This window comes from Carlito syrichta, unplaced genomic scaffold (genome assembly GCF_000164805.1).
Source record: "Carlito syrichta isolate Samal-C Ts95f unplaced genomic scaffold, Tarsius_syrichta-2.0.1 Scaffold281905, whole genome shotgun sequence".
Classification (NCBI taxonomy): Eukaryota; Metazoa; Chordata; class Mammalia; order Primates; family Tarsiidae; genus Carlito; species Carlito syrichta.
In genome coordinates this window covers 49239-71290 of record NW_007226001.1, presented here as the reverse complement: position 1 = coordinate 71290, position 22052 = coordinate 49239, and the positions used below count along the sequence as shown (strand labels likewise).

At 38.3% G+C, this 22052-nt stretch overlaps 1 pseudogene; it reads right to left on the bottom strand.

The window, feature by feature from the left end:
- Positions 1-22052, bottom strand: part of LOC103254484 — a 41276-nt pseudogene that overhangs the window by 4853 nt on the left and 14371 nt on the right.

Sequence of the window (22052 nt, the reverse complement as noted above, 5' to 3'; positions counted from 1 at the left end):
TGCACTCCAGTCTGGGCGACAGAGTGAGACTCCAACTCAAAAAAAAAAAAAAGAAATTAAGAAAGGAAATTTTAAAATGAAAATACAGCATATCAAAATATTTGAGACAGAACTAATCCCTGCTGAGAGCAATTTGTATACTAAATATACATTAGAAAAGAGATAAACTCTCACATAAATAATGGAAACTTCCTCGAGAACCTAAAAAACAAAGCTAAGATTAACTCAATGTAAGAAAAGAAAGAAAAATCAAAAATAAGAACAGAAATCAATCAAATTTTTAAAAAGGAAAACAATAAAGAGCATCAAATGAAACAGATGGTTCTGGCAAAAAAAAAAATCAATTAAATTGGCAAACTTCTACCAGTCTAGCAAAGGAAAAAGAAGACACAAGTGATAAATATCAGGAATGACAGGGACATCACACAGGACTTGTAGAATCAAAAGAATATACTATGAAACACTATAAGCCTCTCTGCACTCATAAATTTGACTAAATGTATCACTTTCTCAAAAAACACAAACTACCACATTCTATTCAATATGAAATACAGTCATGTGTCACTTAACAATGGGAGTATATTGTAAGACATGCTTTGATAGGTGATTTCACCGCTATGCAAACATAATAGAGGGTGCTTACATAAGCCTAGAAGAGACAGCCTACTAGACACCTAGGCTATAACACGTAGCGACAGCTTCTTGCCTACAAACTGATGCAGCATGTTACTGTACTGAGTAGCATGGGCAGTTAGAACACCATGGTACATATTTGTGTATCTAAACATATATACACATAGAAAAGGTAATATGTTGCACTGTGACATTATGATGGCTACAACACCACTAGGTGATATAATTTTTACCTCCATTATAATATCAGGGGGCCATTATCACATATGTGGTCAGACTTTAACGAAAATGTTATATGGTACATGACTGAAGATCATTAAAATAGCCATCCACTAAACTATCCAGAAAATTGAATTTATAATTTAACAACTGTTCCCAAAATCTAGATGATTACAATGAAGAATTCTACCACAAGTTTAAAGAGGAATTAATATTAAATATGCACAATCTCTTTCAGAAAAGAAAACAGAAGAAACCACGTATCAATTTATTTTATAAAGCTAGTTACTGTGAAGTTCATATGCTTGTCCTTCTTTATGGTTGCACAATATTCCATCATGTATATGTATCACATTTTCTTATCCAGTCAAGTTTCAATGGGCAGCATTGTGGGTTCCATGTTTTTGCTATTGTGAATACAGCTGCAGTAAACATTCTTGTGCAGCTACGTTTCTAGTAGAATGATTTGAGTTCCTCTGGATATGTTCCCAGCAGGGGGATTGCTGGGTCATATGGAAGATCAATTTCTAGTTCTTTTGGAAATCACACACTGTTTTCCATGGAGGTTGAACTAACTTGCATTCCCACCAGCAGCGTAGAAGCGTTTCCTTTCCGCCGCATCCTCACCAGTACCTACTGTTGTTTGTTTTATTGATGACGGCCATTCTTACTGGGGTTAGGTGGTATCTCAATGTGGTTTTGGTTTGCCTTTCTTTGATGATGAGTAAGGCTGAGCACCTTTTCATGTGTCTGTTTGCAGTTCATATGTCTTCTTTTGAGAAGTGTCTATTCATCATCCACTTTTTAATGGGGCTGCTTGCTTTTTTCCTTTTGGCATGTTTGAGTTCCTTGTAGAACCTGGATGTTAGCCCTTTGTCAGATATACAGCTGGCAAATATTTTTTCCCATCCTCTGGCTGTCTCCCCATTCTTGACGGTTTCTTTTGCTTTGCAGAAGCTTTTCAGTTTAATGAGGCCGCACTTGTCTATCTCACCTCTTATGGCATGGATACTTGGAATTTTCATCAAGAATTGATTGCCTACTCTGATTTCTGCAAGGGTGGCTCTTGTGTTTTCTAAGATTTTTATATTTTGAGGTTTTACATTTAGGTCTTTGATCCATTTAGAGTTGATTTTTGTGTATAGGTAGGGGTCCTGTTTCAATCTTCTACATGTGGTCAGCCAGTTTTCCCAGCACCATTTGCTGAATAGGTTCTCCTCTCCCCAGTGGTTGCTGTGGAGGCTTTGTCAAAGATGAGTTGGTTGAGAAATTGAGGTTTTGCATCTGAAATCTCGATCCTGTTTCATTGGTCCATATGCCTGTTCTTGTACCAATACCAGGCTATTTTGATTATTGTAGCCTTATAGTAAAGCTTAAAGGTCTGGAATTTTGATCCCTCCTGCTTTGTTTCTTTTGCTAAGGATTGTTTTGGTAAACACGGTCGTTTATGTTTCCATATGAATTTCTATATTGTCATTTTCAGGTCTGAGAAGAATGATGTTGGTAATTTAATGGGCATTGTGTTGAATCTGTAGATTGCCTTTGGTAGGATGGACATTTTAACAATGTTGATTCTTCCTATCCATGAGCATGGAATATTTTTCCATTTGTTTATGTCTTCTTGGATTTTTTTGAGCAGTGTTTTTGTAGTTCTCATTGTAAAGGTCTAGATCTCTCTGGTTAGCAAGATGCCAAGGTATTTCATTTTTTTGGTAGTTATTGTGAATGGGATTGTGCTTTTTATTTGGTTCTCCATGTGTTTGCTGTTGGTACATAAGAACACAACTGTCCATTGCACATTTATTTTGTACCCTGAGACATTGCCAAAGTCCTTTATCAGTGCAAGGAGGTTTTTGACAAATTCTCTTGAATTTTTGAGGTATAGGATTATATCATTAGCAAAGAAGAATAACTTAACTTTTTCTTTTCCTATTTGGATATTCCTGATTTCCTTCTCCTGTCTGATTGCTCTAGATAGGTCTTCCAACACAATGTTGAACAGGAGGGATGAGAGTGGGCAGCCTTGTCTTGTTCTGGTTTCCAGAGGAAATTCTTCCAACTTCTGTCCATTTAGCAATATGTTAGCTATTTCGTTTATTGCAGATGGCACTTACTATTTTGAGGTATGCTCCTTCTATGCATAGGTGTTCAAGGGTTTTTATTAAGAAGGGATGCAGTATTTTATTGAATGCTTTTCCTGCATCTAATGATATAATCATGTGGTTCTTGTTTTTATATCTTTTAATATATTTAATTACATTTATGGTCTTGAGGATGTTCAACCAGTTCTGCATCCTGGGATAGAGCCTACTTCGGTCATGGTGGATGATTTTTGAAATGTCTTGTTGGATCTAATTTGCTAGAATCTTGTTGAGAATGTTTGCATCTATGTCCAATAGGGATATTGGCCCATAATTCTATTTTTGGTTGGATCTTTATCAGTGTGATGTTAGCTTCATAAAATGATTTTGGGAGAATTCTTTCTCAATTGCATGGAATATTTTCAATAGGATTGGTATCAATTCCTCCTTGTATGTTTTGTAGAATTCCACTGGAAAGCCATCTGGTCCAGGACTTTTTTTTAATAGGTAGTTTTCTTATGATGGGGTCAATTTCCTGGGTTGTTATTGGTCTATTTAGTGTCTCAATGTCTTCTTGTTTCAACCTTGGGAGGTTATGTGATGTCTGAAAATCCTCCATTTAATTTAGGTTATCAAGTTTGTTTCCATACAGGTGCACATAGTAGTCTCTGATAATCCTTCATATTTTTTTGGTGTCAGTTGTGATTTGATCTTTTGCATTTTTGATTGTGTTTATTTGGGCTTTTTCTTGGTCATTCTGGCTGAGGGTCTATCAACCTTGTTTATCCTTTCAAAGAATCAGCTTTTGGCTTTGTTGATTTTTTTCTATAATATTTTTGTCTTCTATGTCCTATATTTTGGCTTTTATTTTGGTGATCTGGATTCTTCTGCTAAAGTTAGGGTTTTGGTGATCATGTTCCCGTCTCCCTTAGGTGATTTGTTAGGCTATAAACTTGGGATATTTCCATTTTCTTGATGTGTGTTCATAGAGATATAAATTCCCCTCTTTTTCTGTTTTCATGGCACCCTAGAGGTTTTGGTAAGATGTTTCTTCATTTTCGTTTGTTTCCAGGAATCTTTTAATTTCTGTTTTGATTTCTGTGTTGACCCAGTAATTGTTCAGCATCATGCTGTTTAGTGTCCATGCCTTTGTGGGTTTTCAGGGAATTTTGTTGGTGTTGATATTTATTTTTATTCCATTGTGGTCTGAGAAGGTGCATGGCAGTATTTCAATCTTGTGAAATTATTTTATGCTTGATTTATGGCCAAGGATGTGATCAGTCTTAGAGTACATTCTATGTGGTGATGAGTAGAATGTATTTTCTGTGGTTGCCAGGTAAAGTTGTCTGTAGGTATCTATTAAGTCCACTTGATCAAGGGTTAAATTGAGGTTCTGAATCTCTTTGTTGATTTTTTGCCTCAGTGATCCATCTAGGGTTGTTAGTGGGGTATTTAAGTCCCTGGCTATAATAGTGTTATAGTCAATAACTTTTTTTAGTTTACTTAGTAGTTTCCTTATAAATGTTGGTACTCCTGTGTTGAGGGCATATATGTCTAGAGTGAATAATTCTTATTGATGGATTGAACCTTTTATCACTATGTATTGTCCTTCCATATCTTTTTAATTTTGGATAGCTTAAAGGCTTTTTTTGTATGTGTGTCTGATATTAAGATCATGACTCCTGCCTTCTTTTGTGATCCATTCACCTGGAAATTCATTTTCCATCTTCTTTGAGTCTGTGTGTGTCCCTTGTTGTGAGCTGAATTTCCTGTATGCAGCAAACTATTGGGTCATAATTTTTTTTATCCAGTTTGTCATTCTGTGTCTTTTCAGTGGTGCATTTTTACTATGCACATGCAGGGTGATTATTGAAATGTGCTTTTTTAATCCCCGTCATGAGTTTCTTATAAAGTTTTTTGTTTATTTTCTTTCAACTTTTGGGTTGATGTATGTGTGTGCTTTCAAGTTGGTAGTTGCAATGTATTTCCTGTTGATTCTGTGTTCTCCTGTTCTTTTGGGAAGTCTGTGGTCATTCTTTTCTTTTTCTTTTTTTCTTCTATGTTTAATGCCTTTGTAAGCATCTCTTTTAGAGCTGGTCTGTAAGCTGCATAACCTCCTAGGGATTGGATGTCTGGGAAGAATTTTAATTATCCATTGCTGATGAAGCTGAGCTTGGCTGGGTAGGAAATTCTTGGTTCATTTTTCTTTAATCTCTTCTTACCAAAAGCAGTCCTTCCCCCTTTCCCGTCATTCCCACCCCCCTCATTTTTTTTTTTTTTTTGTATTTCTAGGCACTTACTTCTTTGAAGAGTCTAAGATAGCTCTTGTGTAGAGTGTTTTCAGTTCTGAGTTTGTTTTCTTCTGAATTTGAACCAATAATTTATTCCAGTCTCAATATCAAAGAGATGAAGAAACTGACATCTAAAAAACATATATGGCCTGATCAAGCGTAACATCTCTGTTAGAGTTATGACAGGAGTCCATGATGCCCAATTCATATTTTCCACCAAAGTATTAGGTTGAATTACATAAAATTATCAATGTTGAGCCATTGTTACCTATAAAATGGTAGATTAAACTGATCATAAAAACTGCCACTGTGGAAAGGACTTCAAAAACTGCTATATTATCTAATAAGAATTTATCTAGTACCTACAGCATACTTAATTAAATATTAAAAACTTAACTCTAAGGAAAAAGTTGTTAAATTCTCTTTTGATATGTGATTGTTCCTAGGACTTGAACTCACTTGGGCTCCTCTGAAATGCCATTTCTCCAGGCATAAGCCATCCCATATCTCTTGTGCTCTATCAAGTTAATAGGTTTGAAGTCACCATATGAGATTCTCAAAGCAGCATAGAAAAAAAAAAGCTAGGGAACCAGCACTTGAAAGAGGCTCATCCAGAGCCTTGGCCACCTAGCCCAATTCCAAAATTTCCTCTCTCAGAACCACATTCCATTAGGAGATAAAAAAGACTTTAGGTTAAAAGTTGTAGGCAATCCTCAGGGTTTCAAAAACCTTTCCAGACTGAAAATTATTTCTAGTCCTTTTAGTTTCAGACCAGGATTGAGTCTAAGTGGCCAGGGATGGGTGGATGAAAGGATTGAGACTGCAGCCTAACCTGTCTTCCCATGGGTCTTTCACATTGAGGGTCATCTGGGACATTCAAGTAGCCTAGGACCTCTAATCCGTCTAATTCGGCCCCAATGCCACCACCCTGCCTTGCCCCTGCTCATATGGGGAGCACACTTCTACTCACCCTGTTCTTAGGTTTTTTCCTTTTCAGTGCCTTACTTCACAGTTGCCTCCTCGTGAGTCGTAACAAATACCAGGTGAGAACAGGGAATCTGGGTACTCGTTCCAGCACTGTGAGCAATAGTGTGACCTTAAGAATTCACTTAATTTCTTCTAACTTTGTTTGCCCGACGTATAAAAATAATGGAAATACCGAAATAGCAATCTAATAAGATAACCAATGTTTTCCAATTCATAGAATGTATATTAGTCATGATATATGAGATGACTTAGGTAGCTTATGATCAACATATTTGTCTTTTATCTTCTTTTATCTTCTTTTTAAGAGAAGGCAAATGGTTTTCTGTTTATATAGCTTCCTTTAAAAATATATGTGTATATTAACATTTGTTTTTCTTGTCAATACAACTTGTCAGTTATCCATGGAGAGTCTGGTCATTCCAGCCCTATAACAGTAAGAGTGATACACACCTGAATTATTCATATGTCCACTCATACAGAAAAAAATTTACTGGTTAATTGCTTTATGCCCCTTTTCTCTTTGCCAGCAAAAACTGTACCAGAGATTACTACCACCACAAACTTCCCTAGACTTCACATCACCTCTCATCCCTCCTTCCTGTGACTTTCAGTCCCCAACCTTTACCTATACAAATGCTTTCCCTTCATTACCACCTGAGCTTTACCCACCTAATCTCTCTTCTTCAATTACTTGGGCCCGTGCCACCCTGGTTAGTACTCCACTCGCCCAACCTTGTCTGCCTGCACACACCCAATCCCTCCATCAAAGTCTGTTTCTCAACCTACTTGTATCTGGAAATCTAGCCAACTACATTGGTTTTGGGTCTGTTTGTTTAATCTTATAAGTAATTAGCATTGACTGTATATAGTTTGTTTTATATGAACTTGCATGGTAGCACAAAAGAAAATAAGCAAAATATCACAGTGATGGATAATGAGTGCTACGATAAAGATACTATCCATTGTAGTGGAGGAAAGCCTAAGAGTCCACACTGGATTCGGATCACCTGGGTTTGACCACTTGACACTTGGGAGAAATGTCTAGGTCTCCTCTGAAAACTGGGGACACTCATAGTTGCTACTTCGTGAGGTTATTTGAGGATTTAATGAGCTAGTATAGAGAAGCACTTAAGGCAATGCCTAAAATATTAGTTGTACATGCAGAGGGCAAAAATGGTGCCATCTGAGAGGTTCCCCTTGCAGAGAGTGTTAACCCGTGGGCATCCGGGAGAAGTTGGCATCCAAGTTCATTACTGCAGGACCCACCGAGTACATGTGCATTTTTGTCCGGGCTGGAGCTACAGGAAAGGGTGGACTAGGCAGCAGTCACACAGTCACACCTTGAAGTGGGAATGGAAATGAGCTGTAATACTCATGGCACACTACAGAAGTATATGTGGCATCTCGGGTGTCAGGGTCTGAAACTAGAGAGCAGAAACACAAGGCCATGCCTTTGAGGCAAGTCTTGCATGCCATGCTAAGAGTTGAAAGGAAAAAAGGTATTGGAGTGCCTGCTATGTTCCAGATGCTGTGTGATTTGGGGAATTGGGTACAATGGTGAAAAATGCATAGCCTCTGCCTGAGGCATGTCTTAACACATAATTAAATGACAACATGAGAAACATTTAATTGGAGATGTAACAAGTGCTATGAAAGCACAATGCCTAAATTTACTTTTTCCAGAAAAATGAGCAATGTCTTAACAGAAGAATAAGTGTTCCCCAAACAACAATTAATCATACAGCACTGTGTGCCAGACCCTTTAAAACACATCAACAATCCTCAACGACTCTTTGAGTCAGTTTTTATTATTCCCGTTTTCGAAATGAGGATCCCTAAGATCGCAGCCAATCAGTTTTCCTGACTCTAACTAGGTACGTATTGTTTCCTTGAGAATACAATACTTTTCATGTAGCAGATGTTCCATAAGTATTGTATTTGGCAACTAAATTAGAAGAGGGACAATTCTTGTTAGCACATGAAGTTTCAGGCTTATGATAGTTTTTCCAATAATAATTTTTATTTTAAAATTCCATGGAAAGAACTCCCCAGAAGGAATTCCATGGAACGGTTTGGAAGTTACCATGATAGAAGTCTGAGGCACTAGCATGTTAATACCCACACATTTAAAACTTCAGGAAACACCATATCTGGTAATTCTGTTTCTTCCAAAGGCCAGCAGTCACGCCATCCATCACATTGTTCTTGCCCTGATAGTGAAGAAAATAAGCTACATTTAGTCAAAGAACCAACTAAGGACCATGCTAATCTTAACCATCTCTCACATTCTATTGCTGGCAGGTGAGGAACAAAATTGAAAGGTATGGTAGAAGGATAAAGATGAACATCTCTCCCATTCTTATTTCCCTCCACAGTGGTGGAGTCCATCTGCATGCCTTGTCAGACAGAGATGACACAGCAGCAGCTCTCTGGACATCAGAAGGAATGAACTCCACATTCACATTAACCATGATATTAAAAAAATGTTGACTTCAATTTTTGAAAACATTCACTTACAAATTGCTTTCCCATATACTACCTTCTTGAGTCTTTATAAAGACCTTAGTATGAAATAGCTAATGTCATATTAATTTTACAGAAAGGAAAAGGATACTTAGACAAGTAAAACATAGATAATGATGGCAGGACTTGTGTCTGAGTACTCTGAGTCCCAATGCAGCACTTTTTATACCCCATTTGCATATCTCTGACTGGAGGGTCTTTAACTTCAGTCATGTCCCTAAAGGAGATACTGCTTGGACCTGTCCCCAAAGGAAACCTGTGAGAAGAGGCAGTGAGGTTGCGCTAAAGGTGCTGCCCCATAGATGAGATATCCTCTGGTTCCTCATTCTGTGGCTTGTCCTCTTGTTCACCATTTTCCGCCAGAATGGCCTTCTCACTGCTCCTCAGACAGGCCAGGTCCAAGCATGTCCCTGTTTGCTGCTGCTCCACCTGGAATTCTCTTCTCGGTTGGTTTCTTTACAAGGAACTTGGTGAAATAGTGTCAATCTCTCTTCCTTATCACTCTTACCTGATGTGTTTTTCTCCGTAGCATTGATCACCATCTGGTGTAGAATATATTTTACTGTTTTGGTTGTTGATGTCTCTCCCTACTAGAGTGTAAACTCAGTAATAGCAGGGATTTTTTAAAATGTGTTTACTCTGCTGTATTTCCAGCTGGCTGGCATATCACAGACATTGGAAAAATGATGAGGGAGGGTGAGAGAGAGAACGCAGGAAGGAAGGGAGAGAGGGAGGAGAAGGAGGGAAGGAGGGAGAGGAAGACTTGAGTTCTGACTTCAATACCTACTTCCTGGGTCAGTTTCTTCCTCTCTACAATGTAAGGCTTAGACTCCATCACTTCTGAGATTATTTCCAAACTAATTTTCTAACATTCTGGGCACTGTGATTTTACATTCCCCTTGGTTATTGATCCAAAGAGGGAAGTGACTATTTGGTCACAAGAGGAAAGGGTTGCACATATCTGTGGGCTCTTCTTCCTGTTCTTATTATCACTTCAAGCACAACTAGCCTGACCTTGTGATGAGTAGAAAACACTTTTATGTGGTGTTACCACTTGAACAAGGATGTCTTTCCCTAGAGGTTTTTGTTAAGACTTAAAATTCTAAGTCAGACAGCATTCCTGTAGGATTCCTCACCAAACTACAAGCAACTCTTGAAACCACACATGAGGCACCATGACTAGTGAGGTTCCACAACTGAAGAACAGGACCCTGGAATCCAAACGACAAGGGTGGGAAGCCTGACTCTGCAACTTGATTGTCTCAAGAACATGGAGCAACTGACTGACTTCTCTAAACCTTGGCTATGTAATTCGTAATGTGGGGGAAATTTTGGTACTTGCTTTACAGGAATTTTATGAGGATTGCATGCCTTTGAAGCAACTTAGTAAATGATCAATTCATTATAGCTATTGTAATTCTTTGATAGTGTAAGAGTAATTTTGCTTCATAGCAGTGATTATTTTGTTCTAGAATGAGTGCTGGACTTAATAGGCACATTCTGAGTGTCAGAAGGAAATACAGAATCAGAACACAGGACTAAATGTCTAGTTTGAGAGTCAAAATCTGTCTTTTTTTTTGGTCAGTCTAAGCCACAGATCATTGTTATTCAGCAGATACCATACATTACCTCACATTAAGTCAGTGTACTCCTTGCAGACACAAAAGAATCTAGTTTTCTCTGCAGCAGAAATGCCATTATGCAGTGGCTCTGAGTTCTTGGCTTGGCCAGGAAACTTATCAGCAGAGGTCAAAGCTGTTTGGGAAGAGCAAGTACTGAAATCTAAGATGGTGCTCAGTCATTAACCAAGACTAAATGAAAACACTGCTTCCATGCCTAAAGTGCTGACATCTTCTGTATAAACTAGAGACTTGTTTCCATGTGTGCAAAACTATCATTTTAGTTATTGCATTATGCTTCAAAACTGGCCAAGTGCCGAGAAAAGGAATAGGAAGTGATTCAGACAAAATAGCTTTGTATCAGACATAAAGAATCCGCGTAATGGAGTGTTGTGAATATCTGGTCCCTTATTAAGCCAGTTCCTCTTTTATCAAATATCATTAAGGTTTTTTAAATATTCTCATGGTCTTTTGCATCAATCTGAAATGTGTAATATTCTATACTAGACAACTATCACTGTACTCAGTGAGAAAAATAAAAACAAAACTTTTAGAGCAATAGAAACAGAAAAAGGCATTCTCTTAAAGGTAATTTTATCACTTGATGAACTATATACTTGTGATGTGGCCTCCTCTTCAATAATCCAGACTAGGGTTATTACAATTCCTGATTCAATGCTTAACTTTTGACGAGTTTTAGTAAATTTGAGGACATTTTTCTTTCTTAACCATGAAATAGTTGCACCAAAGAACTAAGCAGTACACAAATATCAGTCATTTCGCATTTTTTAATGAGGCCACAGTGCTGAAGCCAGACTTAGGAACTGCTTCTTCACAGGTTTCACTGCACCTGACACAGGTGGTCTCACATCTGACACTGAAGTGTGTTTTTCATCTCTCCAGTTCGGCTGCCAGCCCCTGAGGGCTAAAACATCCTGATTTCATCACTATTGTGGCATCCTGGCACACACTAAGCATTCCTCAATATATTTAAGATTAATAAGTGAATAGTTGATGAGCTGGTCTCCACTGGGAATGTGCAATTGTGCTCACTTCAACTGAATTTACACATTATTTGAATAAATAAGATGTGCAGATTGAATGACCATCCAAGAGTTGAGGTTAAACTTTTCCAGGGAAGACTGTCTGAACAGTGAGGACATCAGGCTGGCTGGCTGAGAGTTGAGGCTTTAAAATCAGACAAAACTAGGTTTCTCACTTGACTCTGCTGTTTGCAATTGCGTTATGTCCCTCTGTATAACCAAGGTTACAAATAATGGAAGAGGGATAAGTTATACAGGAAGAAGTTTTAAATTGCCAAAAACTAGGTACTACACGCTAGGTGGCAAAAATAACATATGCACAGATAGATAGCTCTCGTTTGGGTTATTCCATTGATTGTAAGTTACTGCCAAAAGACAATTGGGCTATCACAAAATATCTAAAATTAAGAAAAAAAAGAAAAACAGGCCAGGCACGGTGGCTCAGTTTGTAACCCCAGCTTTGGTAGGCCAAGATGAGAGGACTGCCTGAGCCCTGGGGTTTGAGACCAGCCTGGGCAACTTGGTGAGACCTTGTCTCTACAATAAATCACAAAAACTAGCCGGGCATGGTGGTATACATCTGTAGTTCCAACTACTTGGAAGGCTAAGATGGAAGGATCGCCTGAGACCAGCAGGTTGAGGTTGTGGTGGCCATGAGTGTGCTGCTGCACTCCAGCCTGGGTGACGAGACTGAGACTCCAACTCAAAAAACAAAAAACATAGCTGCACGTGTCGCTACTACAGCAAGAAAGAGTGGATGCTTTAGATTAGGCACAGACTTTGCTGGTCTTCAGTAGGACTTTTGGGAAGCATGCACTTCAAGGAGACTTGGAGAGGTACAGATAAGTTAGTATTATTGGCAGAAGCCTGATTACTGGGGACGGAGACTGTTGCTGACTGGTTGAAACTCAGTGATGTGTTTATTGGATTGAGTCCTGATTGGCCAACTTTCTGAAGCAAGGGCTGGCCCTGATTTTTTGGTTTATAGAATCGTGTTCACAGCAGCAGTCGTGGATCAAATAACTTGGTTTAAAATGAGTTCTGTTGACTACCCGCTGCAGAACAATTAGTCTTTTCTTACGTTTATGAAAATCTATTCAACCTTTCTAAATTTTGTTTAGAATCCACAGGATTTTTATAGGGGTTTTAAAAGATAATGCTCACAAAGAACTTACACTGGTTTGCTACATAGTAAGTATTTAATAAAAGTTATATTTGTACATTTAAGATGCACACAGAGCATTTTGCCTATAAGGGTAAATAAAGTTCCTATGAAATATGACACGAATGCTTTTGCTAGACATCATAAAGCATTGTCATCCACTTCTTCTTTTCTCAAACTCTGAATGTAAATGGACTTTATTATCTGAGATTCTGTTTTCCTGTATTCTCCCTTAGCGTGCCTGGGATCTGAAACCATGTGATAAATAAAAGAGATAGTGTACCATGTACTGAGAGAAGATAGAAAGTGTGGTGGACTAGATTATCGCCTCTGGATTTTTGCTCCTACCTTTTTTATAGAATTGTACATCCACCCCCTTTGCCATGTGACTTACAGTATCTCCCACCACGCGAGTGGAACACTCCCCAGCTCACCGATTGGTCTTGGCCATGATAATTGCTTTGGCCAATCGATAATAGCATGTGATAATATTTTAGGCTTGGTTTCTGTACTTGGCCTAACATTTTGTACCTTGCTAGCTATCATGAGATTAACAGACATCATCTGAGAACAATGAGGAGCTACACAGAGAAGATCTGGACGCAATGTGCAGACTCAGTTCAAGCCCAGCACATCAACAGATCCATTAGTGAAAAAATAACTATTTGTTGGTATTAACTGAGATTCTGAAGTTATTACACAGCAAAAGATGACTAGAATAGAAGGGAAAGGCATAAAGCAGAGGTTGGATTGTTATAGAATGGGAAAAAAATAGAGCACTACTGGAGATAAAGAACTGGAGGAATAGATCAGTCTGAGGAAAATGTAGCCATCACCTTGTTTTGCCGTTGCTACAAAGGGAATTTTAATACACTCCCTTTCTCTCTTCCTAGACCCAAAATGAAACTAAGAGTAATTATGACAACTAAAATATGGGGCTTTTGGAAAGAGACAGACACTCAGAGCAAAAAAGAAATATAAGTAGTCCTTGCCTGGCATTTAACAGAGTATGAAATAATTGAAAAAGACATAAGATAGAAAACCAATCCAGAAATTGGAGGTGGAATAGGGGATTTGTCTGAAAGATAAAAGAAGACCAAGATTTGATGTTTTAGGACAATCTTCTTATAAAGCCTTTGATCACACTCTGAATTTGATTAATGCAGGATTAAACTTGATTCCTCATGTATATATATGGGAACAAAGGAATACCTCTGATGCACAGAGGATCTCTGATGCACAATTAGATAACATGGATAAGTAATAACTAGATGAGATACATAGCATGTGTGAATGTCAAGGATTTTCTATTAAGAGCAAGAATAGCTCTGGCATAAACAATGAAGACAGTTTAATGCCACATCATCTATGTTAGTGCCAGATTTTCTTAGAAATAGATTGCAATACTTCTAAGAATGAACAGTATAACACTTCCAGAGGTTCTATCAGTTAGGGTTCTTTGGTTGAAAGAAATATACTCTGACGTTGTTCAACCTAAGCAAAAAGGGAAATAATTATGAATCCTGGTCTACCTTATGAAATCAGATAATCAAAGTAGAAGTTAGAGCAACTCTGAACATCTTGACATGGACTGGTGGATACTGGGTTAATAAGATAAATACTAGTTAAATTGTTTTTGTCACTGTGTCCTTCACCACAAGTTTGCATATCCCAGGCTCGTGAGTCTGATTGTCTTGGTTTATGTCATGTGTCTCCCAAACCCAGGGTTACAAATTTTGGGGGAGAGATAAGTTATCCAGGAAGAAGTTTCCTGAAAAATGTGTACTGAATGCAAGTGGTAAAAATAGCACGTGTAGAGATGGACAGCTCTTGTTTTGGCTTTTTCATTGATTTATATCTTAGGGTGCCTTTCTCAGTGCTTGGTCCATAGTGAGCAGTCAATAAATATTTGTTAAGAGAATATTTAATTAATGAGCATTGAATGGAGATTTCAGGTTCATTGACAATCTCCTCTTTTTCATCTTCTATAAAATAATGATATAAAAATCTGTTTTATCTTCCTCTCATTTGTCTCAAAATAAATTCATATGGCATAATAGGAATTATTTTAAAAATTTAGCATTATACATAAATATAAGGGAGCTGAGTTTCTCATTTACAGTAACTTGAATTTGTTGGGCAATTTTAATAGACTGTCCACCCTGCTAACATCTTAACATACTTCCATTTCATTTGATCTTCAAATCTTATAATTTATTAATGTTATTACACACCTCTCTCTGCTTCCATTTTACAGATGGAGAAACTAAGGCTGAAGTGAGGGACTGGTGTATAATTTGTCTAAGGTGTCAAGGTAAGTGATAGAGCAGGGATTTGAGTTTAGAATTGCATGGCTTCAAAGGCCAAACTCTTACCCACTACATTCATTGCCTCTCTGATTTTTCTGATCCACAAGGCTCTTGCAGATTTTAGAATCATCATTGTCAGCATAAATTATCTTTGAAATATTAGTACACAATATTGGCAACGTAGCAAATCATATTATTGGAGTCTTCTAGCATAGACTATGAATAATTAAAATATTATTAAATTAAATATGACTTTTAGAAAGTGTTACCTTTGATTAAACTAATACTAAAAGTCTGTCTAAAACTTCAGAACAGTTTAGGTTCTCTAGGTCATATCCATTCCATAAGAGTTCTATTAATTTATGAGTGTCTAGTTAATTTCCTTCGTGAAAAAGATTCTAATTTCAGATATGAAAGGTTTGACAATGACGGCCCCCCAAAAAAATCTGAAACCAAAATATAAACTTTAATTGTTTAAATTACATTTTCTAGCTTATACCCCTCTTCTCCAAAGACTGGAATGCAATAAATAAAACTGCTTTATTTGGAAATTCTAAACTTAGAACTTAGAGGAAAGGCTAACTGGTCCTCATTAGCACATCAGTATTTTTAAAAATTCACGTTCATTTCATGGCAATGAGGTTTTTCATCCCTCACTCTGTGAAGTATTACTAATGGTAACAACTATGAAAAAAATTATACTTTGTTCTCACTTTTGCATTTATTTTCATAACATTCTCAACTTTACACAATAAATGGAAAAATAAGTTCAGGAAGTTAGGGCCCTGAATTTTCCCCATTCAAATTGCTATTGCTGAAAGAAGACTTTGAAGCCTGAATTATTTAGATGTACTCTACATTATCTGAATTCAATAGATAATCATTCAAACTTTCACTTTTGCTCAGCAGAATAGCTTTGAAGAACATACAAATATGGTTTTTGACGTTGTAGAGCTACTTCTGACTTGGATTTTATTTTATTCTATTAATTTCATTTTTTGAATCAGGAGCCCACTCTGTTGCCCAGGCTGGATTGCAGAGGTGCGGTCACAGCTCACCTCTGCTTTGATCTTCTGGGCTCAGGTGATCCCTCCACCGCATTACTGCAGGCACATGCCACCATGCCTGGCTAATTCTTTGATTTATTTATTTATTTTTGGTAGTGACAAAATCTTGCTATGTTGCCTGGGATGATCTCAAATTCCTGGGCTCAAGCAATCCTCCCTTGGCCTCCCAAAGTGCTAGGATTACAGGCATGAGCCACCAGGCCTGGCTACCTTGTATTTATCAGCTAGAATGCTTCCAGCTACCATTAAGCAAAAACACAACTAAAATCTTCTTAAATAATAAGAACCCTTGAAACTCTTTTAACACGAAATTCAGAGGTAGAGAGGCCCCAAAGTTGATTAATTCGATAGCTCATATCTGAGTTGGCGACTTTCTCACATTGATTTTTTTTTGTTCTGGGCTTGGGCTTGTACTCTCTTGGTTACAAGAGGCCTTCAGTAGCTCTGGGCAGCACAGACTCTCAATACAAACTCTGCTGGCAGAAAACAGGGATGCTTCTATTCATGCCCTCTCTCTTTTCTCAAAAGTCCTTAATGGACTTCCCCTGAAGTCTCCAGGCTGGAGTGGTGCGCTTGCCTATTCTTAAACTAGTCACAGGAGGAAGAAAGAAGCAAGTTGCCTTAAGACTATTAAGAGTCATTCCCTGGGCTGGGGAAAAACCCAAGCACCCTTGAAACACATTGCCCCAGTGGACAAAATTGAACTTAAAACATTGGCGCAATGAAAGGCAAATTATCGTTCAATAATTATACATGCCGTCAATGGGAGTATATAATTACAATTACAGTCTCTACTATAGGTTTTGAACTACTTTGTTATAGCAGCTAAATTTTTTGCCCACTTTTAGTTATGTGTTTTCGTTCTCAAAACAATCTGAAAAGGTAGGATAAAAACTGGTTATTTCTATCTTACAAATGAGAAAACAGGCTAGGTAAGTTGAATGGTTTATCCAAGACCACAAAACTAATAAAAAGATCTTAAATCTATGTTGCATTTAATTGTATTTTTACTATTTATTGTTTATTTATTTATTTAAGTCAGAATCTCACTGTCACCCAGGCTGGAATAAGGTGGCACACTCACAGCCACCCCAGCGTCGACCTGCTGGGCTCCGGCAATCCTTCCACCTCAGCCTTCCAAGTAGCTAGAGCTACAGGTGTGTGCTAACACATCCAGCTAATTTTTTGATTTATTGTAGAGATGAGATCTCGCCCAGTTTCCCAGGCTGGACTCAAACCCCTGGACTCAGGTGATCCTCTCACCTTCCAAAGTACTGGGATTATAGGCTTGTCATTGCACCTGGCTGCATTTTAAAATAATCACAATATGTTAAGCAGCTCTGAAATAATAGGCAATTATATTTGTTAATTTATTCTATTTTTTAAAAAATATTTTAGACTTGTGGGGCACATGTAAAAATTTGCCACAGAAGTAAATTGCATGCAAGGTGAAGTTTGAGCTCCTAGTGAGTCCTCTCTCTGCCCAGTAGTGGACATGACACCCAATGCATGGTTGTGTGCCTCCTGTTCTCACTCCCACCTTTCCCCTGTCAGCCTTACTCAGTTTCAGTTGTTCCCATTTTCATGCTCACGTGCCCGATGTTTAGGGCCTGCTTATGAGTGAGAACACGCAGTATTCAGTTTTTGGTTTCTGTGATCGTTAACTTAGAATTATGGTCTCCACTGCATCCACAATGTTGCAAAGAACATGATATTGTTTTTCTTTAAACCTGCATCATATTCTATCATGCATATGTACCACATTTTTCTTTATCCAGTCTACTTTTGTTGGGCATCTGGGTTGGTTCCACGCTTTTGCTATTGTGAATAGTGCTGCAGTGAACATATGTGTGTAGGTGTCTCTTTTGTAGAGCAATTTATATTTCTCTGGGTATATTCCCAGAGAGGGATTGCTGGATCATATGGAAGCTCTATTTTTAGTTATTTGAAAAAATGTCACACTGTTTTCCACAGAGATTGAACTAGCTTACATTCCACCCACAGTGTAGAAGTGTTCCCTTTTCTCCACTGACTCACCAACACATGTTGTTTTTTTACTTTTTGATGATAGCCATCCTTACCAGTGTGAGGTGGCATTTCATTGTAGTTTTAATTTGCATTTCTCTGATGATTAATGAGACTGAGTATTTTTTCATGTTTGTTGGCTGCTTGGATAGCTTCCTATGAGAAATGTCTGTACGTGTCCTTTGCCCACTTTTTAATGGAGCTATTTTTTTCTCTGTCAATTCATTTGAGGTCCTAGCAGATCCTTGATGTTACGCCTTTGTTGGATACATAGCTTGCAAATACTTTTTCCCATTCTATGGGTTATCTTTTGACTCTCTTGGTGGTTTCTTCTGCTACTCAAAAACTTTTTAACCTTGATAAGGTCCCACCTTTCAATCTTAGCTTTTGTTGCATTTGCTTTTGTAGGCTTAGCCATAAATTCATTGCCTATGCCAATGTTCAAGAGGGTGTTCCCTAGGTTTTATTCTGCGATTCTTATAATTTGAGGTTGTACATTTAAGTCCTAGATACATTTTGAGTTAATTTTTGTATATGGTGATAAGTAGGGGTCCAGTTTTATTATCCTGCATGTGGTTAGCCAGTATTCCCAGCACCATTTGCTAAAAATGGCTTCCTTTACTCAATGTTTTTCTGTCTACTTTTCCGAAGATGAGTTGGTTGAAGGTTTATTTCCAGATTTTTTTAACTGTTTCATTGGTACCATGCTGTCTTGGTAGTAAAGTTTGAGGTCTGGATGTATGATGCCTCCAGTTTTGTTCTTTTTGCTGAGGATTTCTTTAGCTATTGGGGCTCTTTTTTGCTTCCATATGAATTTCTGTATTGTCTTTTCTAGGTCTGTGAAAAATGATGCTGGTAATTTGTTGAGGTTTGTACTGAATCTGTAAATTGCCTTGGGTAGAATGGGTATATTAATAATGATATTGATTCTTCCAGTCCATAAGAATGGGATGTTTTTCCATTTGTTTGTGTCATCCTTGATTTCTTTGAACAGTGTTTTGCAGTTCTCATTGTCAAAGTCTTTACCACTTTGGTTAGATGCCTGCTGAGGTATTTGTGTGTGTGTGGCTATTGTGAATGGAATTGTGTTTTTTTATTTGGTTCTCCACCTGATTGTTGCTTGTGTATAAAAATTGCTGCCTGTGCAACTTTTTTTGTGTTGATTTTGTATCCTGAGACTTTGCTAAAGTTGCTTATTATTGCAGGGAGGTTTTTGACAAACCCTCTGGGGTTTTCTAGTAAGGAATCATGTTGTCTGCAAAGAGAGAGAACTTAAATTCCTGTCTTCCTACTTGGAAATCCCCCCCCCCCTTTCTTTTCTCCTGCCTGATTGCTTTGGTTAGAACTTCATGTACAATGTTAAGTAGGAAGAGTGAGAGTGAGCATTCTTTTCCTGTTCTGGTTCTCAGGGGGAGCACTTCAGTTTCTGCCCATTAAGCGTGATGCTGATGGCAGGTTTGTTATAGATGACCCGTAATATCTTGAGGAATGTTTCTTTGATGGCTAGGTGCTTGGTGGTTTTTATCAAGAAGTGATTTTGTATTTTATCAAATGCTTTTTCTGGGCCTAATGAGATAGTCATGTGGTTCTTGGTTTTACACCTGTTTATGTGATAGATTACATTTATTGATTTACATATATTGAAACAGCCTTGCATCCTGGGAATGAAGCCCATCTGGTTGTGATGAATGATCCTTGAAATGTGCTGTTGAATGTAATTTGCTAGAATCTTGCTGAGGATTTTTATATCCATTTTCATCAGTGAAATTGGTTGTAGAGTTTTTTCCTTGTTGGGTCATTGCCATTGGGGGGTAACAGGATGGTACTGGCCTCTTAGAATGAGCTAGGAATAATTCCTTCTTTCTCGAGTCCTGGAATACTTTCCGTAGAATTAGTATTAGCTCTTCCAAGTACATCTTGTAGAATTCAGCTGAGATGCCATATGGCCCAGGACTTTTTTTGGACAGGAAGTTTTCTTATTACGGTGTCAATTTCTTGGATCTCTATTAATCTGTTTAGGGTTTCAATTTCTTCCTGTTTTAATTGTGGAAGGTTATGTGATACCAATAAATTCTACATTTCTCTAGATGTTCTAGTTAATATGCAAACAGATGTTCACAGTCATTTCTGATAATCTGTAATCTTTTGAATTTCTTCAGGGACAGTTATAGCAGCACCTTTTTATTCTTGTTTTTATTCAAATTTTCTCTCTCTCTCTCTCCCTCTCCCCTGTTAATCTAGCTAGGGATCTGTCAATCTTATTTATCCTTTCAAAGAACCAGCTTTTCATCTCATTGATGCTTTATATGACTTTTTATCTCTATTTTATTCAATTGTGCATTTATCTTAATGATTTCCTTTTTTTTTTTTTTTTTTGAGTTGGAGTCTCACTCTGTCGCCCAGACTGGAGTGCAGTGGCCGCTCTCGACCTGCTGGGCTCCGGCGATCCTTCTGCCTCAGCCTTCCACGTAGCTGAAATTGCAGGTGCGTGCTACCACGCCCACCTAATTTTTTGATTTTTTTTATTGTAGAGATGAGGTCTTGCCTGCCCAGGTGGATCTCGAACCCGCGGGCTCGGGCAATGCACTCACCTCAGCCTCCCAAAGGCGCGGGATTACAGGCTGAGCCACCGAGCCCGGCTGATTTCTATTTTTCTACTAATTTGAAGTTGGATTGCTCTTGTCTTTCCAGCTCCCTTAGGTGTGATGGGTGTAATTGTTCTTTCAATTCTGTGCTTAGAACTTTCTTAAGGATATCCTGAAGGACTGGCCTGGAAGTGGCATATTCTCTTAGGGATTGGATGTCTGAGAAGAATTTCAATTCTCCTTCTTTAATGAAGCTTATCTTGGTAGGATAGGAAATTCTTGGCTAGACTTGTTTTTCCTTAGGAATGTTAAATATGGGACCTCAGTCCCTTTTGACTTGTTGGATTTCTGTTGAGAAGTCTGCTGCGATTCTGATGGATCTTCCTTGATAGGTGGTCTATTCCTTCTCTCTAACTGCCTTTCGGATTTTTTTCTTCCATGCTCACCTTGTGGAGATGGGTTATTTAGTGTCTTGGGGATAGTTGTCTCCTGCAATACCTTGCAGAAGTTCTCTGAATCTCTTACATCTTTCTGACCACTTCTCTAGTGAGGTAGAGGAAATTTTCTTGGATTACATCTTGGAAGGTTTATTCTAGGATGTTCTCAGTTTCCACTATTCTCTCAGGGAGGCCAGTCAACCACAAATTTGGTCTCTTTATATAAGCCCAAGTTTCTTGTAGAGTTTGCTCATTCTTTTAAAGCCTTTTCTCCTTGTTTTTGTCAGCCTGGGGTTAGGTCTGTAGTTCAATCTTCTAGCTCTGATATTCTCTCCTTTGGTCAATTCACTGTTGAGACTTGCCACTGTGTTTTGAAGTTCCCCCCAAAAAGTCTTAATTTCCAGAATTTCAGATTAATTTTCTCTTGTAATGACCAACTCAGATTTTACATTTTGCACTGTTTTGTGACCTGAATGATCTGTGAGTGCACCTTCTCATGGATCTCTTTGAGTTTCTTTGGCATCCATGGTCTGAATTCTGTTCTCCATGGGTTGGTTGTTCTGGATGGGTTCCACTGCTTGAGATTTGGGAGAACCTTTTGTGAATGTCAACTCATTAAGGCTTTGGGGCCTGCTGGTGTTTTTTTACTGGTTCTTCCTCATCTGTGAGGGCAGACTCATCTTTTTATTATTTATTTATTTGTTGTTTTTGAGTCAGGGTCTCACTCGGTTGCTCAGCCTGGAGTTCAACGGCACAATCACAGCTTTGACCTCCTGGGCTTAGGCTTCAGTCTCTGGAGTAGCTGGGACTATGGGCACAGGCCACCATGTCCAGCTAATTTTCGACTTTTTGTGTAGACAAGGTCTCCCTCTGTTGCCCAGGCTGGTCTTGAACTCCTGGGCTCAAGCAGTCCCGCTCACCTCGGCTTCCCCAAGTGCTGGAATTGCAGGTGGGACCCACAGCACCCAGCCTGTCGGTTATTTTTCAGCTGTCCCAAATTGCTCCTGTTGGGGAGCGGCCATTTGTGGGCTTTTGTGTTTCGCCTACCCTCTCTCCTCCGGCCTGTCTCTA